The sequence below is a fragment of the Triticum urartu genome, chromosome 3A (genome assembly GCF_056163025.1).
Source record: "Triticum urartu cultivar PI428250 chromosome 3A, HENAU_Tu73, whole genome shotgun sequence".
In the NCBI taxonomy this organism is placed as follows: Eukaryota; Viridiplantae; Streptophyta; class Magnoliopsida; order Poales; family Poaceae; genus Triticum; species Triticum urartu.
The window spans coordinates 258,036,636-258,058,797 of NC_141875.1; the positions used below are offsets into that span (position 1 = coordinate 258,036,636).

A 22,162-nucleotide genomic window follows, 5' to 3' on the forward strand; every position below is an offset into this window, starting at 1 on the left:
GTCATTTGCATTCATTACTGTTAGTTTACATTGAGTATGACTTGACTGGATCTCTTTTACCATGAATTACAATGTCTAGTCAGTCCTTGGTCTTTAAAGGTGCTCCGCATTTATGTTTTGCGGTCTCAGAAAGGGCTAGTGAGATACCATCTCGTTATATCATATTACGATTGTTTTGAGAAAGTGTTGTCATCCGAGTTTTATTATTATGGCTCGCTAGTTGATTATGCTATCGATATGAGTAAACTTGAGACCTATGCGTTATTGCAAATGTGTTTAGTTATAATCTTTGCTGAAAACTTGAATGCTGGCTTGACATATTTACAACAACAAGAGCAAACAGAGTTTGTAAAAGTTTTTCTTTATCACTTTCAGTTTGTCAACTGAATTGCTTGAGGACAAGCAAAGGATTAAGCTTGGGGGAGTTGATACGTCTCCAATGTATCTACTTTTCCAAACACTTTTGCCCTTGTTTTGGACTCTAACTTGCATGATTTGAATGAAACTTACCCAGACTAACGCTGTTTTCAGCAGAATTACCATGGTGTTATTTATGTGCAGGAGCAAACGTTCTCGGAATGACCTGAAACTTCACGGAGACACTTTTCAGAAAATAAGAAAAATACCTGCCAAAGATGATGGCCAGGGGGTCCACCACCTTGCCACGAGGGTGGGGGGCGCGCCTGCCCCCCTAGGGCGCACCCCCTACCTCATGGGCCCCCTATTGCCTCTCCGACTCCAACTCCACCTCCGTGTATTGAGTTTCGGGGAGAACAAAATTAGAGAGAAGAAATCATCGCGTTTTACGATACGGAGCCACCGCCAAGCCCTAAAACCTCTCGGGAGGGCTGATCTGGAGTCCGTTCGGGGCTCCGGAGAGGAGAATCCGTCGCCATCGTCATCACCAACCATCCTCCATCACCAATTTCATGATGCTCACCACCATGCGTGAGTAATTCCATCGTAGGCTTGCTGGACGGTGATGGGTTGGATGGGATCTATCATCTAATCGAGTTAGTTTTGTTAGGGTTTGATCCCTAGTATCCACTATGTTCTGAGATTGATGTTGCTATGACTTTTCTATGCTTAATGCTTGTCACTAGGGCCCGAGTGCCATGATTTCAGATCTGAACCTATTATGTTTTCATCAATATATGAGTATTCTTGATCCTATCTTGCAAGTCTATAGTCACCTATTATGTGTTATGATCCGTTAACCCCGAAGTGACAATAATCGGGATACTTACCGGTGATGACCGTAGTTTGAGGAGTTCATGTATTCACCATGTGTTAATGCTTTGTTTTGGTTCTCTATTAAAAGGATGCCTTAATATCCCATAGTTTCCGTAACGACCCCACTGCCACGGGAGGGTAGGACAAAAGATGCAATGCAAGTTCTTTTCCATAAGCACGTATGACTATATTCGGAATACATGCCTACATTATATCAATGAATTGGAGCTAGTTCTGTGTCAGCCTAGGTTATGACTGTTACATGATGAACCGCATCCAGCATAATTCTCCATCACTAATCCATTTCCTACGAGCTTTCCATATATTGTTCTTCGCTTATTTACTTTTCCGTTGCTATTGCTATCATCACTACAAAATACCAAAAACATTGCTTTTACTTCTGTTACCTTTTGCTACCGTTATCACCACTATCATATTACTTTGCTACTAAACACTTTGCTGCAGATATTAAGTTTCCAGGTGTGGTTGAATTGACAACTTAGCTGCTAATACTTGAGAATATTCTTTGGCTCCCCTTGTGTCAAATCAATAAATTTGGGTTGAATACTCTACCCTCGAAAACTGTTGCGATCCCCTATACTTGTGGGTTATCACACTCCAAGCAGATAGATCCGGTCGAGCTTTCGTCCTTAAACGAGCTCCTAGATCGCATCGCTGCTTTGGGCATCGTCACAGATTACGATCAGATCGGGCCTAAAACTGATCAGGGAGAAAGCAAAGCTCCACTTGGCACCCACCAGATCACAGCAGACCTGGAGCACCCAACAAGTCTTCTTCTATATCGAAGACGGACTATGTTCGGGTCGCCGTTCATAAAGAGCCAGATACTCACCCGCAAAAAGACGCAACCAGCCCTCCGAACATAGCCTCGGACAGCGGCTCCAAACAATCAGAAGATGTTCCGGAACCCGTACTTTCCAGTCCGGAAGGTCGTCGAACCCTAGACAACCAGTTAGGTCGGGGTTCAGATTTAATTCCACCCACCCACCCGGACATAGAGGCTCTCATGAGCATAAAACAGCAATCTCAGGAGAAGGTCCACCACTTTTGGGCCAGATTCCTTCTTGTCAAGAACAAGGTAAAAGATTGCCATGACAAGGACGCAATATCAGCGTTTTGCAAAAACTGTGCGGACGAAGGAATACTCATCGTCATCAATCGACGCCGCATACTCAAATTCACTGACTTAGCAACCATTGTACAAAAATACAGCGCGATGGAGAATGCCTGGGAAACTCAAGCAGCTCACTGGGAACCATCGGTCCCAGCTCAACTCCCCTACAGGTGAAAAGGGCGCACCCTTGTGGCACGCCCAGCCCGACAGTCAAGAAACACAAAACCGCTACGTGGCATGGCACCGTTCTGGAGTGGTGGCTCGATGGCCCATGCAAAATACATAGAACAACAGACACCGTGGGAACCCACAGCCTTAGAGCATGTTGGATACTACGACAGGTAGCCAAGAGCGGCGAGGACATCCTTATTAAGGATACCCCGGAACAACGCCCCCAGAAGACGACCACCCAAGAGTATTGACAGTCTTCGAGACATTCGCTTCAAACAGCAAACACAAAAGGGCACTTCGTGAGCTCAACAAAGTCTGCCAAATCATTGTAATAAACCCATGGAATGACATGGCTATAACATTCAACGCCGGTGACGAACCAAAGTACAGAACAGTACGAGCGCCTGACGCGTTAGTACTCAGTCCCATCATGGACGGGTTTCGACTTACCAAGGTCCTCATGGACAGCGGCAGCGGACTAAACCTCATTTATGAAGACACACTCCATAAAATGGGAGTAGACAGGAGCCGCATCAAACAAAGTAACAGAACCTTCCGAGGAATTATTCCTAGTCGAGAGGCGTGGTGCGCGGGCAAAATCACACTTGACGTGGTATTCAGATCGCCGAAGAACTATCGGTCCGAAGAAATAACCTTCCAAGTGGCCCCTTTCAACAGCGGATATCACGCCCTGTTGAGGCGGGATGCTTTTACACGCTTCCAAGCTATACCTCACTACGGATATATGAAGCTCAAAATGCCTGGACCAAACGGTATAATCACTCTCGCCAGTGACCCGGACATAGCACTCCGCGCTGAAAACAAAACCGCATCCCTGGCCTTGGAGGCGCTACCTGAAGCCCTCGCGGCTGAGGAATTAACCGCGCTACGCTCCACAGTGGACAGGGACGATGTGATCCTCGACAAACGCTCCAAAGCCACCTCATTTAAACTAGCAGAAGAAATAATCAAATTCCAGGTCCACCCAACAGACCACAAGAAGACGGCATCCATCAGAGCTCAACTAAACCCAGCAATTGACGCCGCACTACGAGAATTCCTGCGCGAAAACTGGGACATATTTGCTTGGCACCCTTCGGATATGCCAGGGATCCCACGCAAACTGGCTGAACATAGCCTCAATATATTAAAGGGGTTTAAACCAGTTAAGCAAGCACTATGGCGCTTTTCCGAACCCAAGTGACAAGCCATGGGGGAGGAGCTGGCCAAACTCATCGAGGTTGGATTCATTAGAGAAATCAAACTTCTGGACTGCCTAGCAAACCTGGTGATGGTACCAAAGAAGGACAAATCCTGGCGCATGTGCGTCGATTTCAAAGACCTCAACAAAGCCTTCCCTAAGGATCCCTTCCCCCTCCCCCGCATTAATCAAATCACTGACGCCACCGCAGGACACGACTCACTGTGTTTCCTCGATGCATACTGCGGATACCATCAAATCAAAATGATGGAATCCGATCAAGCTGCAACAACATTTATCACCCCATATGGGCCATTCTGCTTCAATACCATGCCCTTCGGGCTCAAGAACACCGGCACCACATATCAACGCATGATTCAAGCATGCGTGGAGAAACATATCGGCAAAACAGTAGAAGCTTACTTTGATGACGTCGTCATCAAAACCAGGCACGTGGAAACACTAATAGACGACTTACGTCTTACATTCAACAACCTCAGGGCGTAAGACATCAAGCACAACCCGGAAAAGTGTGTCTTCAGTGTCCCCATCGGAAAACTGCTGGGCTTCATCGTTTCCAATAGAGGAATCAAAGCAAACCCAGCCAAAATCCGAGATTTGTCACAATTGGCTAAGCCAACAGACCTTAAACAAGTCCAAAAATTTGCAGGTTGCGTGGCAGATCTAAGCCGTTCTATCTCCCGATTAGGAGAAAAGGCACTGCCACTCTATCGCCTTTTACGGTGAACCGACCACTTCGAGTGGACGGACGCGGCAACAGCCGGACTGGAACAAATAAAAACCCTTCTTGCGAGTAACCCAATCCTGGCCGCACCAAATGCCGGCGAAGCGATGTTATTATACATATCAGCAACACATCAGATGGTGAGCGTCGTACTCTTCATTGAACGAGAGCAGGACGGACATAAATTCCCGCTTCAGAAGCCAGTATACTACGTCTCTACGGTCCTTACACCATGCAAATCCCAGTACCGTCATTATCAAAAAATAGCATACACGGTCTTCATGGCATCCCGGAAGCTCCGTCACAACTTCCATGAGTGTTCGATCATGGTGGCCTCCGAAGTGCCACTCAATGACATCATAAATAACCGTGATGCTACGGGCCGGATTGCCAAATGGGCCATTGAGCTCCTGCCATTTTACATTACATACAAACCACGCCGAGCTATCAAATCCCAAGTACTGGCCGACTTCATCGCCGAATGGACAGAGGCCAAACTCCCTAAAGAGTACGGCACATACTTCAATTGGGTCATGCACTTCGACGGCTCCAAAATGCTGGCAGGGTTAGGAGCGGGTGTCGTCTTAACGTCCCCTACCAGAGAAATCGTCCAGTACGTTCTCCAAATACTATACACAGACTCCAGTAATGCAGCCGAATATGAGGCCTTCTTGCATGGTCTCCAGATGGCTGTCTCCATGGGCATACAATGCCTAGAAGTGCGCGGGGACTCGAACCTCGCAATATCTCAAATAAATGGAGATTTCGACACCAAAGATCCGAAGATGGCAGTGTATCGTAACACAGTCATAAAAATGTCGGCCCGGTTCGAGGGGCTCGAGTTCCATCATGTGGCTCGAGAAAGTAATCAAGCGGCGGATGTTCTTGCTCATATTGGCGCTAAGAGCGACCCCGTCCCACCTAATATCTTCCTGGAAAGTCTCTTTAAGCCATCCGTGGTATGGCAGGGGGAAAACGGCAACGCTAGTCCGGACCAAAACATAACCCCAGATCCCGGAAACCTTGACATAACACCATCGGTGCATCTCACCATGGTAGTCATTGCCCCATGGACCGAACCCTTCCTAGCCTACCTTAACAGGAAGGAGCTTCCTGAGGACCGGAATGACGCCCGCTGCATTGTCTGGCGGTCAAAGGCCTACAAGGTTCACGATGGAGAGCTCTACAAGAAAAGCGCCACCGGAGTCCTTCAACGATGTATATCCGAGGAAGAAGGGCGGCAACTCTTGGCTGAAATTCATGCCATACTCGGCGGGCACCACGCCGCAGCTCGGGCCCTTGTTAGCAAAGCTTTCCGTACAATGTTTTATTGGCCGACGGCCCTAGCGGATGCACAGGACCTTGTCCAACATTGCATTGGATGCCAACTCTTTGCCAATCAAAGCCATATGCCCCCCATTGCCCTACAAACAATCCCCGTCACTTGGCCTTTCGCGGTCTGGGGACTCGACATGGTCGGACCCCTTAAAGGGGGAAGCCATAAGAAAAAATATCTGCTGGTTATGGTGGACAAATTCACTAAGTGGATAGAGGCTAAACCGGTCAAAACGGCTGAGTCCGGCCCGGTGATAGACTTCATATTCGATGTTCTGCACCGTTATGGTGTCGCACATAGTATCATCACTGACAACGGCTCCAATTTCACAGCCGACGAGGTAAAATCCTGGTGTACTAATCTGGGTATTAAACTAGATTACGCCTCCGTCTACCACCCACAAAACAACAGTCAAGTCGAACGCGCCAACGGTCTTATTATGAGCGGCATCAACCCCAGACTAGTGCGGTCTTTAAAAGAATCATACAAGCACTGGGTTGAGGAGCTCGACTCCGTACTCTGGGGGCTGTGGACCACGCCCAATTGCACTACCGGATACACACCCTTCTTCATGGTGTATGGTGCAGAGGCCGTATTGCCTTGCGATATTGTTCACGACTCTCCTAGAGTGCGTATGTACGAAGAGAGAGAAGCCGAGCTTGATCGGCAGGGCAGCCTAGATGACCTGGAGGAGGAACATGGTGTCGCAAAAGCCCATTCAACAGTTTACCAACACCAAGCTCGGAGATATCAAAGCAGAGAAGTACGTGCCAAGACTTACAATGTTGGCGAACTCGTTCTATGGCTCCCAAAGAAGAAAAAGGACAAACTCAAGCCAAAATGGGAAGGTCCCTTCATAATTGACGAAGTTCTCACCGGAGGAGCGTACCGTTTTTGCAATGCATCAGACAATCGCCTCGAGCTGAACCCCTGGAACGCGGCCAGCCTCCAGAGATTCAATGCCTAGCGCTACACCCCTTGTTCGTCTCCTCCTCCCATGTAGTTCCCATTATTTTTCCTCTCTTTTCCGATTACTTTCTACTTTTTTCGCTTTAAAGATTTGATGCAGCTAGACCGCACACCATTGGCACATACATCTTTCAACATGTATGCCACTTGTACCTGGGGCTTCTTGGACAGAAGTTCTTTTCATTCCTTGAGCATCAAGCTCCTCACATATGAGTTTTTTCCATATGTACCTTTCCTTTGCCATTATATGCATCAATATGACTTAAGTTTTGTCCAAGCTGGGTTGCCTGGCTCCTGTGCTTATGCCCTACGTTCCCGTTAGTTCTGCTAGGGCATAAAGGGAGCACCTCTGCGATTGTTACCACCGGATCATCCGGATGTGTACCTCAGACTGGGTGAAGCCGAAAGCTAGCGTTCTTAAGGGAATATTCGGTCGGTGAATTAAAGATGTTTTTTAGACTCACTCCGTTGTGCACCCCCAGAAGTTATACAAACCATGGTGCTCACACCACAATTCGGACATGCGCATTAAACGCACACACGCCCAGGGAAAGGAACCCTTAACGGAACTATTCTCTCTGAAGATGTTTGTTATGATATCAATGTAATACAACATAGCTAGCCGGATACAACTTGTATGTTCAAGCAACTATGACCCATACGCCTAGTTTTCCAGGCATACGCCGGCCTATTCGGCTGCGACGGTATTCGGAAACACTCCGCACCTTCGGGACCGGAGGTTGAAGCGAAAAGGTCCGCCATGGAAAATGATATATAATTCGGCTAGATGAGGAAAGTACATAGTCACTTGGACTCAAACACCTGCTCTTCTATACCTTCCAACAGGCAATCTAACTTACAATCCTGTTGGGGGTATTTGACGGCCACCTCTACTTGGTTATACACTAAACTTACGGGAATTTCTTCCCCATTCGACCCTACTGGTCCGACCCTTGCCAGGTGATTAGGATCCAGCTTGTTATATCACATCTTCACCATGGCCCAGGCCTCTCGCGCACTCTCGCAGCATGCCGATATGTTCCACGGCCGGATACGCCGCCGCGCTCCCTTGAATAGCTCTACCAGCTGCTCCATGCTTCCTGGAGGGGAGTCGGAGGGCCATAAAGCCTTGGCTACACTCCGCATCACCTGCCGAGCTTCCTGGTGCCACTGCGACAGCCCTTGCAGAAGATCACTCGATGATCCGGACACCTCCTCTTCGGGGCGGTTCGTCAAAACACCTGCAATTATAACTATATCAGCTACCGCTACCTCCAAAGCTGTTATAAAACAACAATGGACACATACTGAATATGCCACCTCACAGCTTCTTGTTCTCCTTCACGGAGTCAGCTAGCTGAGCTCGCACATCTTTCAGTTCTTCGCCCAGTTTGGCGTTCGAGTCCTGGAGTTTCTTTTTATCTTGGACGACCGTTGTCAATACATGCTCGCACGTCGCTAGTTGCCTTTTGGCTCCGCGTTCTTCGCTTCGAGCGGCGTCCAGCTGCTCTTGTACTTGGTCTAACAACCGAACACAAAGATTAACACCCGGATCCGCACTGTCGGCATATCATTCTGAATTTTTGATAAAAGGAAACATTACCGGGAGATGCCTTGTATTTCTCCAGTTCGGGATTGGCAGCAAGCAGTCGGTGCTGACACTTTTCCAGCTCCTGAGCTAGCTGGGTGTTCTTCTCTGTAAGCACCTGGTAACACACTGATCCTTAAATCAGTTGGTTCAACTCCTTTAAGTCTCGGGGGCTACTGGTTATCATAGTCAGACAAAATAAATTTACCTATACATCTTTCAAATGTTGCTTTGTGCCCCTGTCAATCCCATCTCGAGCAGCTCGGATATACACATCGGCCGAGTTGAAGGCGTTAAACGACTCCTCTGAAAAGCCAGGGTCCTGTAAAATGGCTTAGCGGTGCCGATGATTCATCGCACTTTCCACTTCCGAGTTCGTAACGGATACATCATCCGAGTCCTTGGCTGGAGGACACTCCGACTTCGCCTCCGTATCAGCCCTCGTCTTCATGGTAGGATTTGAATCCTGGCTGCTGGAAGTACGGCTGCTCGAACCTCCGGATACAGTCCGGCGCATCTTTCTCTTGACACATGGATAATAGGAAGGTCATGGTTGGGCGTGACTGTTTAGGTGCAGGTTAGCGGATTCATACCTCTTCGATGAAGGCACGGCCGTATTTTCGTTTTCCTTCCTCTTGGAAGGCTCGCCCAGCATGGGGGACGCACTCTTCGGAGGTACCCTGGGAGTAGTACGGTGCGCCGAACCCTTCCCCTTTGGAGCACAAGACTGTGCGGTGGGTAGGAAGGAAGCAGAAATAACTTTTTGAATAAGTTGTGTTCGGATCCTTATGTGTGAAGCTGGAAGAAGACCGGGGTAGTCGGCGATGATGGCCACCTCTGTGCCATCGTAGCTCGTCTGGTAAAACACCCCCTCCGGAAGCACCACGAATATCTCCGGATCCTCTTCGAACCCGGGATCAAGCTCCCGGTTGTGATCCTCCGGCTGTGGGGCGGGACTACAAAATCCCTCGGTGACTTTTCGCCAGTGCTGTCATAGGCAGACCAAGTTAAAAAGTTTATCAAAGGCAATCCGGAGATGGAAGGAGTAAAAACAGAGGGGTCGGGCCTTACCCAGCTGGGAGGGTTGTACATAGAATACCCATCTCTGAATTTGATGCGGATAAATTCCTTTTCCTCCCCTTTGAATAATTCGGCTAATGTTTTAGCCAAAGTGGCAGGGGTATCCGGACCTTTCCGGCTGCAGCGAGAGGCGTCGTCCTCCCCATTGAAGTGCCACATTGGGAGCCCTCTGTATTCGAGTGGCTGAACCCCTCGCGTTATGGAAATCGCCATAACCCCAATTATTGTGAGTCCGGACTGAGTGAGCTCTTTCCTCCTCCTCATCAGCTGACGAACCTCCGCGCCATCTACCTCTTCGAGACTCCGGGGACGCCAACTGTGGCGTTTCTTCTGTGGGACGCGCACAAATTTGGGAAGACCCTTTCGAACTGGGTCGGGATGCGCAACGTCCTCTATATAAAACCATTCGGAGGGCCAGTCATCATGTGCCTTCCTTGGTGTACCGGATGGGTATTCGGTATCGGCGACATGCCATACTTCGGCACCGCCCACTTAAAATATTGACCCTTCGTGATTACGCGGGACGAGACAAAACAACTTCCTCCACAACTCGAAATGAGCCTTGACGCCCAGGAAAAGTTCGCATAAAGCAACGTAACCTGCAATGTGCAGAATAGCGGCCAGAGTGATGTTCTGCAGCTAGAGGCCGTAGTCCTCCAGGAGCCCTCGGAGGAACGGATGGATAGGAAATCCAACGCATCTTAATAGGTAGGGGACTAAACACACTCGCTCTCCCCCGGACGTATTGGGGAAGTCCTCTGACTGAGTCCCCTCATTGAAGGAAGCTAGCCCCGCTCAAACACGGACTAGATCTGTGTGGGGAAGGTATCCCTGCGTTTGCAACTTCGTCAAATGGCTATAAGACACCGAACACTTCTCCCACTCGCCTTTCTCTGGGCTGGGACGAGCGGAGGAGCTGGGGACGCTAGCCATGTTGGAATGGTTTTTCCTATGCAGTCTCTGGGGAATTCTTCTGCGCGGCGCTGAATGGATCTAGGATCCAATATCTTCAAATAGGCGCTCTTCCTCGCATGGATGAAGTGTTATTCGCAAAAAACACCCTGATTTTCCACATTCGCTCGACACATGGAGGATGAAGATTATTCAACGCACAGAAGCCAAGGAGGCGACATTAGGGTTAATGGCTGAATACATTACTTGGAGATCATTGAAGGGGGAACCCGCCTTGCAATGCCGAAGACAACATGTGTGTCGAGCACTTCGCTATTGAAGACTGGTTCGGGGGCTACTGAGGGAGTCCTGGACTAAGGGGTCCTCGGGCATGGACTGATGGGCTATGAAGACATGAAGACCGAAGACTGCACCGTGTCCGGATTGGACTCTACCTGGCATGGAAGGCAATCTTGGCGACCGAAGATTCATTCTTATGTAACCAACTCCATGTAAACCCTAGATCCCCTCGATGTCTATATAAACCGTAGGGGATAGTCCGCAAGGGACAACATATATACTCATTACCATATTCAGAGGCTAGATTTCTAGGGTTTAGCCATTACGATCTCGTGGTAGATCAACTCTTGTAACACTCATATTCATCAAGATCAATCAAGCAGGAAGTAGGGTATTACCTCGATAGAGAGGGCCCGAACCTGGGTAAACATCGTGTCCCCTGTCTCCTGTTACCATCGATCCTAGACGCACTGTTTTGGACCCCCTACCCGAGATCCGCCGGTTTTGACACCGACACTCGCTGGCTGCATTTTTGCTACGAGCCATCCAACTATCCTCACCTGCGCAAAAGCGGGTCATGAATGCCGTAAGGGCTGCCATATATTTTGGCTTTTCTTGGCCGAGGTGGCGGGCGAACCATTCGTCGCGGATGCTATGTTTAAAGGCCGCTAGGGATTCGGCATCAGGACAGTCGACGATCTGGTTCTTTTTGGTTAGGTGCCTAGGCCAGAATTTCCTGGCTGACTCTACAGGTTGTTGAACTATATGGCTTAAGTCATAGGCGTCTGGTGGCCGGACATATGTACCTTGGAAGTTGTCGAGGAAGGCTTCTTCCAAGTCTTCCCAGCTGCCGATAGAATTTTTAGGCAGGCTGTTTAACCAATGCCGAGATGGTCCTCTAAGCTTTAGTGGGAGGTATTTTATAGCATGGAGGTCATCTCCGCGGGCGATGTGGATGTGGAGGATAAAGTCCTCTATCCATACCGCGGGATCGGTTGTCCCGTCGTATGATTGAATATTCATGGGTTTGAACCCTTCGGGGAATTCGTGATCCATTACTTCATCAGTGAAGCAAAGAGGGTGTGCAGCGCCTCTATACCTGGCCGCATCGCGACATAGCTCCTATGGAGTCCGTCTGCGGTTGTCGGCTCGAGCGTGACTATGTTTGTCACGTTCGAATAGGTAGCCACCATCACGTGTCGAGGAATGTCCTCGCGATCCGTAAATCGATCGGGTATATCCTACTCTACTATCCAGGTCCTGTCGGAGGTCGTATGTATGACCCCGAACTGTTTTGTCTCTATTTTTACGTGGCAGTGGGGCAGGCTGCTGTTCGGCCTGAGTTGCCGCTCTATCCCGACCACGTGGTGGTCGGTCCGCCGCATTGTCGCGACCGCATAGTGGTCGATCGGCCGCGTTACGCGAGGGAGGTATGGGCTCCCGTGCCTCTTCATCGAACTAAGGTAGCAAACTTCGCTTCGGATAACTCTTGGCTGGGCGTCTGAGGCCATATTCTTCGACTGCCAGGACATTAGTCCACATGTCGATGAGCAGATCTTGGTTAGCTTGAAGCTGCTGCTGCTTCTTTTCAGGCTCCTTGCGGTGACTATTAGCTGTCGCTTGAAGCGCTCCTGCTCGAGAGGTTCCTCAGGCACGATGAAATCTTCGTTGCTGAGGCTTTCCTCATCCTCGGAGAGCAGACGATAACTACCGTCCTCCGAGTCGTTGCGCCTAGCTTGTTCGTCGGGGCTAGCTTGCCCGTTTTCTTGCTCCTCCTGTTCAGATGTTACCTTAGCAAGGTCTTCATTGTTTTCGGCGTCGTCCGGAGTATTATTTTCTCCGGTGCCAGCATTGCTGTCTTTTGAACGACGTGACTTAGAGCGGCGCCGAGGACGTCGGCACTTTTGCTGTGTCTTAGGAGGTTTATTCTCGACTGGATTTTCTTTGTCATCGTCATTGGTTGTTTTGGGTGTGTCCACCATGTACACACCGTATGAAGAAGTGGCCGTCCAGCGTCCAGTAACTGGTGGATTTTTTTTTGCTCCCCATCAGCATCGTCGTCCATATCGTCGATGTCGTCGGAGCCGTAATCAAGCATGTCGGTTAAGTCTTCGACAGTGGCTATGAAGTTGGTGGTAGGTGGGAAGAAAAATTCCCTGTCCTCATCTTCTAGTTCGAACCGGATATAGTTCGGCTGTGAATCCCCTGCTGAGGATAGATTTTTTAATGAGTTCAGCACATCGCCCAAAGGTGAGTGCCAGAAGATGTCTGTGGTGCTGAATTCAGCGATCGATGACCGATCATGCTCGACATGCGCGGACGCACATAGTGCGGAACTTATAATCAGAAACGAGTCCGAGGTTCCGGTGACATGGGCATTACCGGAAGTCAGGTATGTGTGCGGCTCCAACATCGTGGAGTCTGCGGCTTTCATGGTGGGGTTGAGCTTCCTGTCCTCGGATGGCGCGACCTGCTCCGGATCTAAGGCAGAGTGGCAACAGGTGCAATTTCCTGGGTATGGCCCGATGACAGATCTAAGTCATGTTCATCGAGCCGACGGGGAGCGATTGCCGTGGTATCGAATCCGGCGAAGATCAAGTCTCCGCGGATATCCGCGACATAGTTCAAGCTCCCGAATCTGACCTGCCGGTCAGGGGTGTAGCTGTCAATCTGCTCCAGATGGCCAAGCGCGTTGGCCTGCAGTGCGAAGCCGCCGAACATGAAGATCTGTCCCGGGAGGAAGACCTCCCCTTGGACAGTATCGTTGTAGATGATTGAAGGAGACATCAAACCTTTTGAGGACAACACAGTGGAACTCTCAATGAAAGCACCAATGTCAGTGTCAAAACCGGCGGATCTCGGGTAGGGGGTCCCGAACTGTGCATCTAAGGTCGATGGTAACAGGGGACACGATGTTTACCCAGGTTTGGGCCCTCTCTATGGAGGTAATACCCTCCTTCCTGCTTGATTGATCTTGATGAATATGAGTGTTACAAGAGTTGATCTACCACGCGATCGAGATGGCTAAACCCTAAAAGCCTAGCATGTATGACTATGGTAATAATTCTCCCCCTCCGCACTAAGTCCTCTGGTTTATATAGCCACCGGGAGGATCTAGGGTTACACAAGGTTAGTCACAAAGAAAGGAATCTACTTATTCAATCACCAAGCTCACCTTCCATGCTAAGGAGAGTCTCGCCCGGACACGGGTGCAGTCTTTAGTCTTCGTATCTTCACAGCCCATCAGTCCGGCCCATGGCTAACAGGTCGGACGCCCGAGGACCCCTAGGTCCAGGACTCCCTCAGCAGGTGCGAGGGCGAGGAAGATGGAGAGGGTGCGAGGCAGCAACCTGCAGGGTCGCCGGCACAGGCGCCATGGCCGGAGGCCAAGGTCTCGGTCGAGGGGATTGGAGTCTACTCGTGGTAGCGATGTGTGTGTGTGTTGTGTGGCGGCAGCAAGGGAACGAGAGTGAGAGAGTGGAAAGGTCAAGAGAAGGGATCGGTCGGGCTAGGTTTCAGGTTAAGAGTGTGTGCGGGCTGGGCTTAGGAGGGTTAGCTAGGCCGTTGGTTGCCGCTTCAAGGCAAAAAGGCCAACCTTCTCGCTATTTCCCATTTACAGAAAAATAGACAGAAGGAAAAGGGAAGGAAAGAAATAGCGAGGGGTTTTGGAAAATGTTGAAACTTCTCCTACTGAGTCTAAGAATTATACTTAGTCCAAGAAAAGAAGTTTCACGTGATATGGAAGAGTACAAACTCATTTGAATTTAATTCAAATGGTTGAACTAGGACGAGGTTTTAGGAGTGTCCAAAAATGTTGAGATTTTTGGTGGAGCACCGGAAAGCGATAAAAGAATATGAGGACAAAGTTTGGGGACCAAACTTGAATTGCAAAAGTCACGAAATTATTTGCAAGTGTTTATGGGTGATTCTAAAAATTAACGGAATATTTATTATAGCTCCCTAAATATTGGGAGGATATGTTTTAAAGAGAATGTCACCATGTGAATTTCCCTCGATTTAAATGGATCGAAGACCCATACGATTTGTTTAGTTGAGTTGCAAAAATAATAATGATATGAATGACGAGCACAATGGAGTTGAACGGAATTGATAACACTCCGGTAGAAAAGAGAAACAAGGAACACCATGTGAACCTTGGAGGTTGCAAAGCTATGAATGACGAGCACAATGGACAAGAAGGAATTGAAACCACTTTGGTTGAAACAAGATAAACAAGGAACAAGGAAGAACAAATTTGTAAATCACTCCAGTTGAAAAGAGATGAAAGACTTGATAAGATGAAAAGAACTTGAATAGAGGACACAACACTCCCGTTAAATGGATAAGCAAGAAAATAACATGATCTTGATAAAACAAGGTGATGAGTGAAGAGAGCAACATCACAATGCCTCCAGAACAAATGTAAGAATGGAGAAGAAAACAACATGTTCTACCTGAAATGAATTTAAGAGAGCATCCTTAGAATGAAGGATTGAACGGAGTTGTTGGAAGATCAAAACGAAAGGATATGATCCTAGTGGGCTTATGGAGACATCTCAAAATTATGAGGTGACAACCAGCCACTACCAAAAGATTGATTAGCTGAGAGGAACGAAGAGATGGAAAAACTTCTTTCTTCGCGAGAATTGGAGGAAACTTGGATCGTTGATAAACACCACAATTAGCACAATCCTTAGGGAAGGCTTTAAGTGAAATCTATACCTAGATAACACCAACGAAGATATTGATGGATTTAAAATACCTCATTCTTGACAACATGTGAATCATGAAACACAAAGGGAAATTATCAAGAATGACATAACATCACCTCAAAAGATAAGGTAGACAGAATTGCACTTTGGAAGGCAAGAAGAATAATACTTGAGCTCCTCAAATAAGAATCTTGAGGAACGCCTCGAGAAAGAATGAAATCTTTGATGAACCACCATGTTGAGCCTCCATGAAGAACTCTGGTAATAAAAGGATGATAGAAAAAAGAAGTTCAATAACACAAGGTGAAGCCTTGCAATGATTTAGAGGGATCTTCATGATGAGATAATGCGGAAAAACTTGGAACTCCAGAAAGAAAAGATGAAGCATCTCGAACCGAGAATGTGATATGACGAACAACTCTAGAAAGAAAGATGAATTACTTGGATGACATAAGAATAAGAATTATTTTATGTGTATCCTTTACCAATTTAATTTTATGAGTAGCAACGGATTTGGCATACTACTTATTCTTCTTGAAAAGATTGAAGAGATATAGGCAAGCTTGGGAAGATCTTCAATGAACCACCGTAAGAATTGGAAACAACGAATAAGTTGATATAATAACAAGGAAGAGAAAACTTGAACGAACCACCGTAAGAATTGAAAAGGAATGTAGGAAAGGGATAAATCACTAGTAGGAAGAATTAGAAAAGTGAACGAAGATACTTGGGGAAATTTAGATACAAGAGAATGAACAGATCATGAGCTGTCTAGGGAATACTTGAGCGATGCACCGGTAAGATTGGGAGAATGAGAGCTGAAGGCTGAGAATGGATAATTCTGAGATGATGGGCTTCGTAGAATCAAACTGAAAAGACTCCTGAATTGCTCCGAATGGGTGAAAATAATTCTTACAATTGAAAACAATTATGAGAGGATGGCATCAAGCTTGAACTATGGATCTTCGAGTGAACGGACCAAGATTTGATATAAACACTTCTTCGGTCTTCAAAATCTGAGAATGACGATGGGAAACACCACCATGACAATTAAGGAGACACTCCGGAACAATGATGAATATAAATGTTGAACCAACGATGAAAATGTTTTGAAATAGATCTTGGACAAGGAATATGACTCATGATAATTCAATCTTATGTCAAACTTTGAAAAATAATTTGAGAATAACGCCGAATTTTTTTAGAAGAGTCAGGTAAGATCCTGGGAAAAGACCTATGGGTTAGGGCCCACTCAATTGAAAACACCATTGAATGATTTTAGAAGAGAGATTGCACCAGTTGAATTAAATAGCTCGAAAGAGATAACAACCTCGAAATAGCTTGAACGAATTAGCAATGGAAACGAATCTTCCAAGATATCTTCAGCACTCCAGAACAAATGGAAAGCGAGTGGTGAAAGAATGAGAGGTGCACCAGCTTGGGAAATCATTGGACAAATTAAAGGAATACGCTCAAGACCAAATCTTGAATTAACTCCACCGGGGAAGAAAATTGGAACGAAGAATGATGAACTTGTAAAGCATCTTCATGACAACCACCAGGTAAGAACATTGATTGAAAAGAATGAAGAGACTTCACATGAATAAAATGGATAGTTGATTTGATATCTCTAAGTCCTTGAAAAAGGGGTGGGAGGGCCGGAAAACAAAGGCAACTTGGGGACAGATGAAACGAACAACGTTGGGAAAACTAAGAGGTGATCTTGTGAATGGGGAAAAAGATAGGACCATCTTGACGAGAAGCGAACCGGTTGGAAAAGAATTGACATGACAATCTCGATAAACAAAAAGGATTAGTATTATGAGAACACCGCTTAGGAAAGGTATGAAATCAACACTTGACTTTGAAGCAACTCGAATACCACAACTCAAAACAAAACAAGGGATTGGCTTGGGAAATAAGCCGGAAACAAACATATGATGGACCCCATATCGTATCATGTGTCTGTTGGAAAGATATCCTACATGATACTTAAATTCCCACCTATAAACTCCTGAAACTTTCTGGTTATGCAATCTGGTGTTGGGAATACAGGGAGGCACAATATATATCACACAACTAACAAGCCCTACGCTCCAACTGTATCCATCCGTCAACACATAACCAAGAAAACTCTGGAAATCGTGTACCCCACACTTCGAAAAGCATCCGATATACGAGTTGTGGCAATACTCCCGAACTCCCTCCCCATTACTGGGTGGCGTCGAGGTTATCTCACCACTAACAGCATATAAGAGATTTTCGATGTCGATGAGCTCAGGTATACTGGAACTGCAACGATAAAATTGTGACGACAACACCTCGGAGCTCAACTCCCCGGGACACTGCCACAACCCCAAAATGTCAAGAGGCACCAAGAACAATGTTCTCGTCACAACAATATCAAAACGATCCCAAGATACCCGCGTGATCCTAAAAAATAGTGAAAAATGAGGAGAGGGAAGTCAAAACATCTACATCAGGAGTCCTCACCAGAGCGACGAAGGGGATGAGGAGTAAAAAGAAGTCCTACTCTCCGATATAAATAAGACTCAAAATAGTTTTTTTGCTAGACTCAACAACAACAGCGGTTCGATCAATCAAGGGGGCTCCTTCAGTCGGTAAGGCTCTGATAGCAACTTGTAGCGCCCAAGATGCGATTCAATCCCAATCACGTGATGAATTAATGATTGGGGCACAACCGCATTTCAAGCGCATTGCAAGGTGGATATCATTACAACATACCATGTACTGAATAGATGAGAATACAAGATAAAAGCTTACACTCACCACAAGTTACAACATGAATACAATAGTTCATCAATACATAGCAATCATCATATGGAAGAGCAGGATCCGACTACGGATGAAATCAAACGAAAAATAAGAACGACATTCACCCCGCTAATCACAGGCTCCCCGACCCAGAACCTATTCGCTTGATCGAAGAAGGAGAAGAACTCCAAAAGCAATCAAGCATTGCTCTCACATCATGAGCATCGCATTACCTGTACCTGCAACTGTTGTTGTAGTAAGCTGTGAGCCACGAGGACTCAGCAATCCCATTACCATGGGTATCAAGACTAGCAAAGCTTAATGGGTATGGAAGGGATAAGTGGTGAGGTTGCAGCAAGTGGCTAAGCAAGGTATGGTGGCTAACTTACGAGTACAAGAATAAGATGAGAATCTACGCAAACGGTCGTAAACTAGTAATGATCTATAAGTGATCCTGAACTACTTACGTTCAAACATAACCCCACCATGTTCCCTTCTTGTACTCACTCGAAAATAGACGGTCACGGTTACACCCGTGTTTGGTGTATTTTATTTCGGGTCCACTGTCAAGTTCTCTACAACCGGATATTAAAAAATTCCCATCTGCCACATAATTGCGGGCACGGCTCTCGAAAGTTTAAAATCCCTACAGGGGTGTCCCATCTTAGCCCATGACAAGCTCACGATCCGCGGAGACAATCCTCCATTGCAATACCCTCCGATCAGACTCGGAATCCCGATGCACAAGACATTTCGACAATGGAAAAACTAATGCAGCAAGACCACCCGACATTCCCACATCCTGATAGTAGCCGCGCATATCTTGTCTCAGGTCACGACGGATGAGCTAAGCGTACAGGTGCCAACATACCCCAAGTTGGCTAGGGGCGGTCCCGCATGGTGCTCTAGTTTGGGACCAACACCATCAGCACTGGCCCCCCTGCTATGTAGAATGATCCTTGGGTTCACGACGCCCTATACTAGTTAATTATTAGCTTCAAGTATTATTATGTTAACTGTTAAAACCAATGTTGGGCCTTGCTGGAAGAGTTTTATTCAAAACGAACTGTCAAGAGGGCCCCATACCCCTCACTGTGTTAGGGACGCAAATCAAGGAACATAACATCGGTATGACGGAAACTAGGGCGGCAAGAGTGGAACGAAACACCAGGCATAAGGCCGAGCCTTCCACCCTTTAGCAAGTATATAGTGCATTAATTAAATAACAGATATTGTGATATCCCAAAATATCCATGTCCCAACATGGAATAACCTGCAACTAGCAACGCTATAAGAGGGGCTGAGCAAAGCGGTAACATAGACAAACAACGGTTTGCTGGGATGGTGAAAAAGGTTAGAGGCTGGTTGATGGCAATTTGGGAGGCTTTATAAACAAGTGGTAGGTAGCACGATATAGTGAAAGCATCGAGACAACTAGCATAGCAAAGATAGTAGTGAGATCCAAGGTGACGATCATCTTGCCTGAAATCCCGCTAGGAAGAAGAACGAGTCCATGAAGTAGATGAACCAACGTAGTCGAACGAATCCTCACAACCGCAACGTAACCGGAACTATTGAGAAGAAGCACAACCGGAAAGAAAGCAAACAACATGGTAAACAGCCATCACATAAACATGGCATGATGCATAATCAAGTATGATGCATGTCTGGTTTAAAAAGGCATGGCATGGCAAAGTGCAACAAACAATACTACAAATTAAGTGGAGCTCAATATGCAACGAGTTGCATATTGACGAAACACCACATTCACGTTATTTAGTTTGCTCCTGTTTATGCTACTCAACAATATTAAATGTTGTTTAACATGGCAAGTGGCAAAGCATAATTAAAATTACCTAAATAGGAAATTTAAATGAGGCTGGAGACAGCAAATAACAATTCCGGTAAATCCCCACGTGCATTTGGCAATTAATGCAAACAATAATTTTACGCAATTTAAATGTTGTTATCATGATGTGGATGACATATGCAAGTTATGAAAAAGTTGACATTTAATATGATAGGCAGCATTTGTCACCATGGTGAAAAGAAAAGGATGCCACGGCAATGATAACGGAAATGGTGCCACGGCAACATTCCGGTTCCGGTAACTCGATTGAGATATAGGTGCAAAGGAACAAGTGTGCAGATGAGCGGAACAAGCTAGAGATGGTGGGGTGGTTCCGGATACCGGGTTCCCGTGGGTCAACAGCGGTGTCAAACGAGGGAATAACTAATGTTCACGGGCGGATACAACTTCTAAACATGCATCTCATACAACACATGCATTCGTCCACGGGTCATCTCGGGGGTTATACCTTTGTAGCGTGCGTTTTCGGAGCGGATCGGGTTCGATGCGGGGTAGGGAAAGTAGACGTTCTCGCGACGGTAGTGGAAGTAGTGGTTCAAGAGTCGAAGAGGAACTAGTCGTTCATGTGCGTAGATGTTCATGGTCACGACAAGGAACTTGACGTCCACGGGGTCTTCACGGGTCGATGGTAGTGGTACACACATCATCATGGGAGTAGTGGTTCACGCCACGGTAGTCGAACTTGCCGCTTGTGGTACATGGGTCTTTTGCGACGGTAGTTGTTCTAGGCATCAGGCGTTGAGGTGCTTGGCGTTCCTGGTGATTCCGAAGACAGTGTTAGAGGTACTTGACGCGTCGTCGCGGTACTTGGCAAAAATCTCAGAGAAGATGCCTGACGGTCCGGGTACAGTTCTTACCATTTCGTTCTTGCCGACCCAAAACAAAGCGAGACCAAAAGGGCCTGTGGCCGGAAGCAGATAAGTAGTTGGACTGGACAGAGGCTTGCGGTTGGGCCAGACTGGTCGAGGGAGTCACGCGGGATCGAGCGAGGAGGCACAGTCAGTGACCACTCGGGGTCGGGCAGGAGGCAGCAAGTGCGAGGCACAGGCCAGGCGCGGCGGCAAGCTTGCTGGCGAGGGGGCGACGCGGCTGAAGGTGAGGTGGTGCGGGCCAGGTCTAACTTGGGAGATGCGAGGGGGCCGGATCCACCCATGATCTTGACGGGCCTTGGCTGAGCGGCGTCAGCTAAAGGGGATGAGGGCCAGCGGTGGCTTGATGGGAACACGACGACGCAGAGTAGAGCCAGGAGGAGGAGGTCGCGGGCGACCGACGGCGGGGCTTGAGCTCCTTGCGACCTCTAGGGCGAGGGAGGAGGCGCTGGATCGGTTGGCGCGGGCACGAGGGTGAGGAAAATGGAGATGGTGGGAGGCAGCGACCTGCAGGGTCGCCGGCGCGGGCGCCATGGCCGGAGGCCAAGGTCTCGTTCGAGGGGATTGGACTCCACTCGTGGTAGCGATGTGTGTGTGTGTGTTGTGTGGCGGCAGCAAGGGAACGAGAGCAAGAGAGTGGAGAGGTCGAGAGAAGGGATCGGTCGGGCTAGGGTTCAGGTTAAGATGGTTTGTGGGCTGGGCTTAGGAGGGCTAGCTGGGCCACTGGTTGCTGCTTCGGGGCAAAAAGGCCAACCTTCTCGCTATTTCCCATTTATAGAAAAATAGACAGAAGGAAAAGGGAATGAAAGAAATAGCTAGGAGTTTTGGAAAATGCTAAAAACTTCTCCTACTGAGTCTAAGAATTATACTTAGCCCAAGAAAAGAAGTTTCACGCGATATGGAAGAGTTTAATTCAAACTCATTTGAATTTAATTCAAATGGTTTGAACTAGGATGAGGTTTTAGGAGTGTCCAAAAATGTTGAGATTTTTGGTGGAGCTCCGGTAAGCAATAAAAGAATATGAGGACAAAGTTTGGAGACCAAACTTGAATCAGAAAAGGCAAGAAATTATTTGCAAGTGTTTATGGGCGATTCTGAAAACTAACAGAATATTTATTATAGCTCCCTAAATATTGGGAGAATATGTTTTAAAGAGAATTTCACCATGTGAATTTCCCTCGATTTAAATGGATCGAAGACCCATACGATTTGTTTAGTTGAGTTGCGAAAATAAATAATGATATGATGGAATGACGACATGATGCAAAGAAAGAAGCAAAGATGAAT

The 22,162-nt window shown here is 47.3% G+C and overlaps 1 long non-coding RNA gene across 1 annotated transcript; it reads right to left on the bottom strand.

Annotated features, from left to right (window-relative positions):
- Window positions 1–17,916: 17,916 nt before the first annotated feature.
- Window positions 17,917–21,614, bottom strand: LOC147979381 (uncharacterized). The gene is made up of 3 exons (XR_015599705.1): window positions 20,864–21,614; window positions 20,455–20,762; window positions 17,917–19,707 (listed from the first exon to the last, which is right to left on the bottom strand). It is a non-coding gene; the product is annotated as an uncharacterized LOC147979381 (long non-coding RNA).
- Window positions 21,615–22,162: the final 548 nt, after the last annotated feature.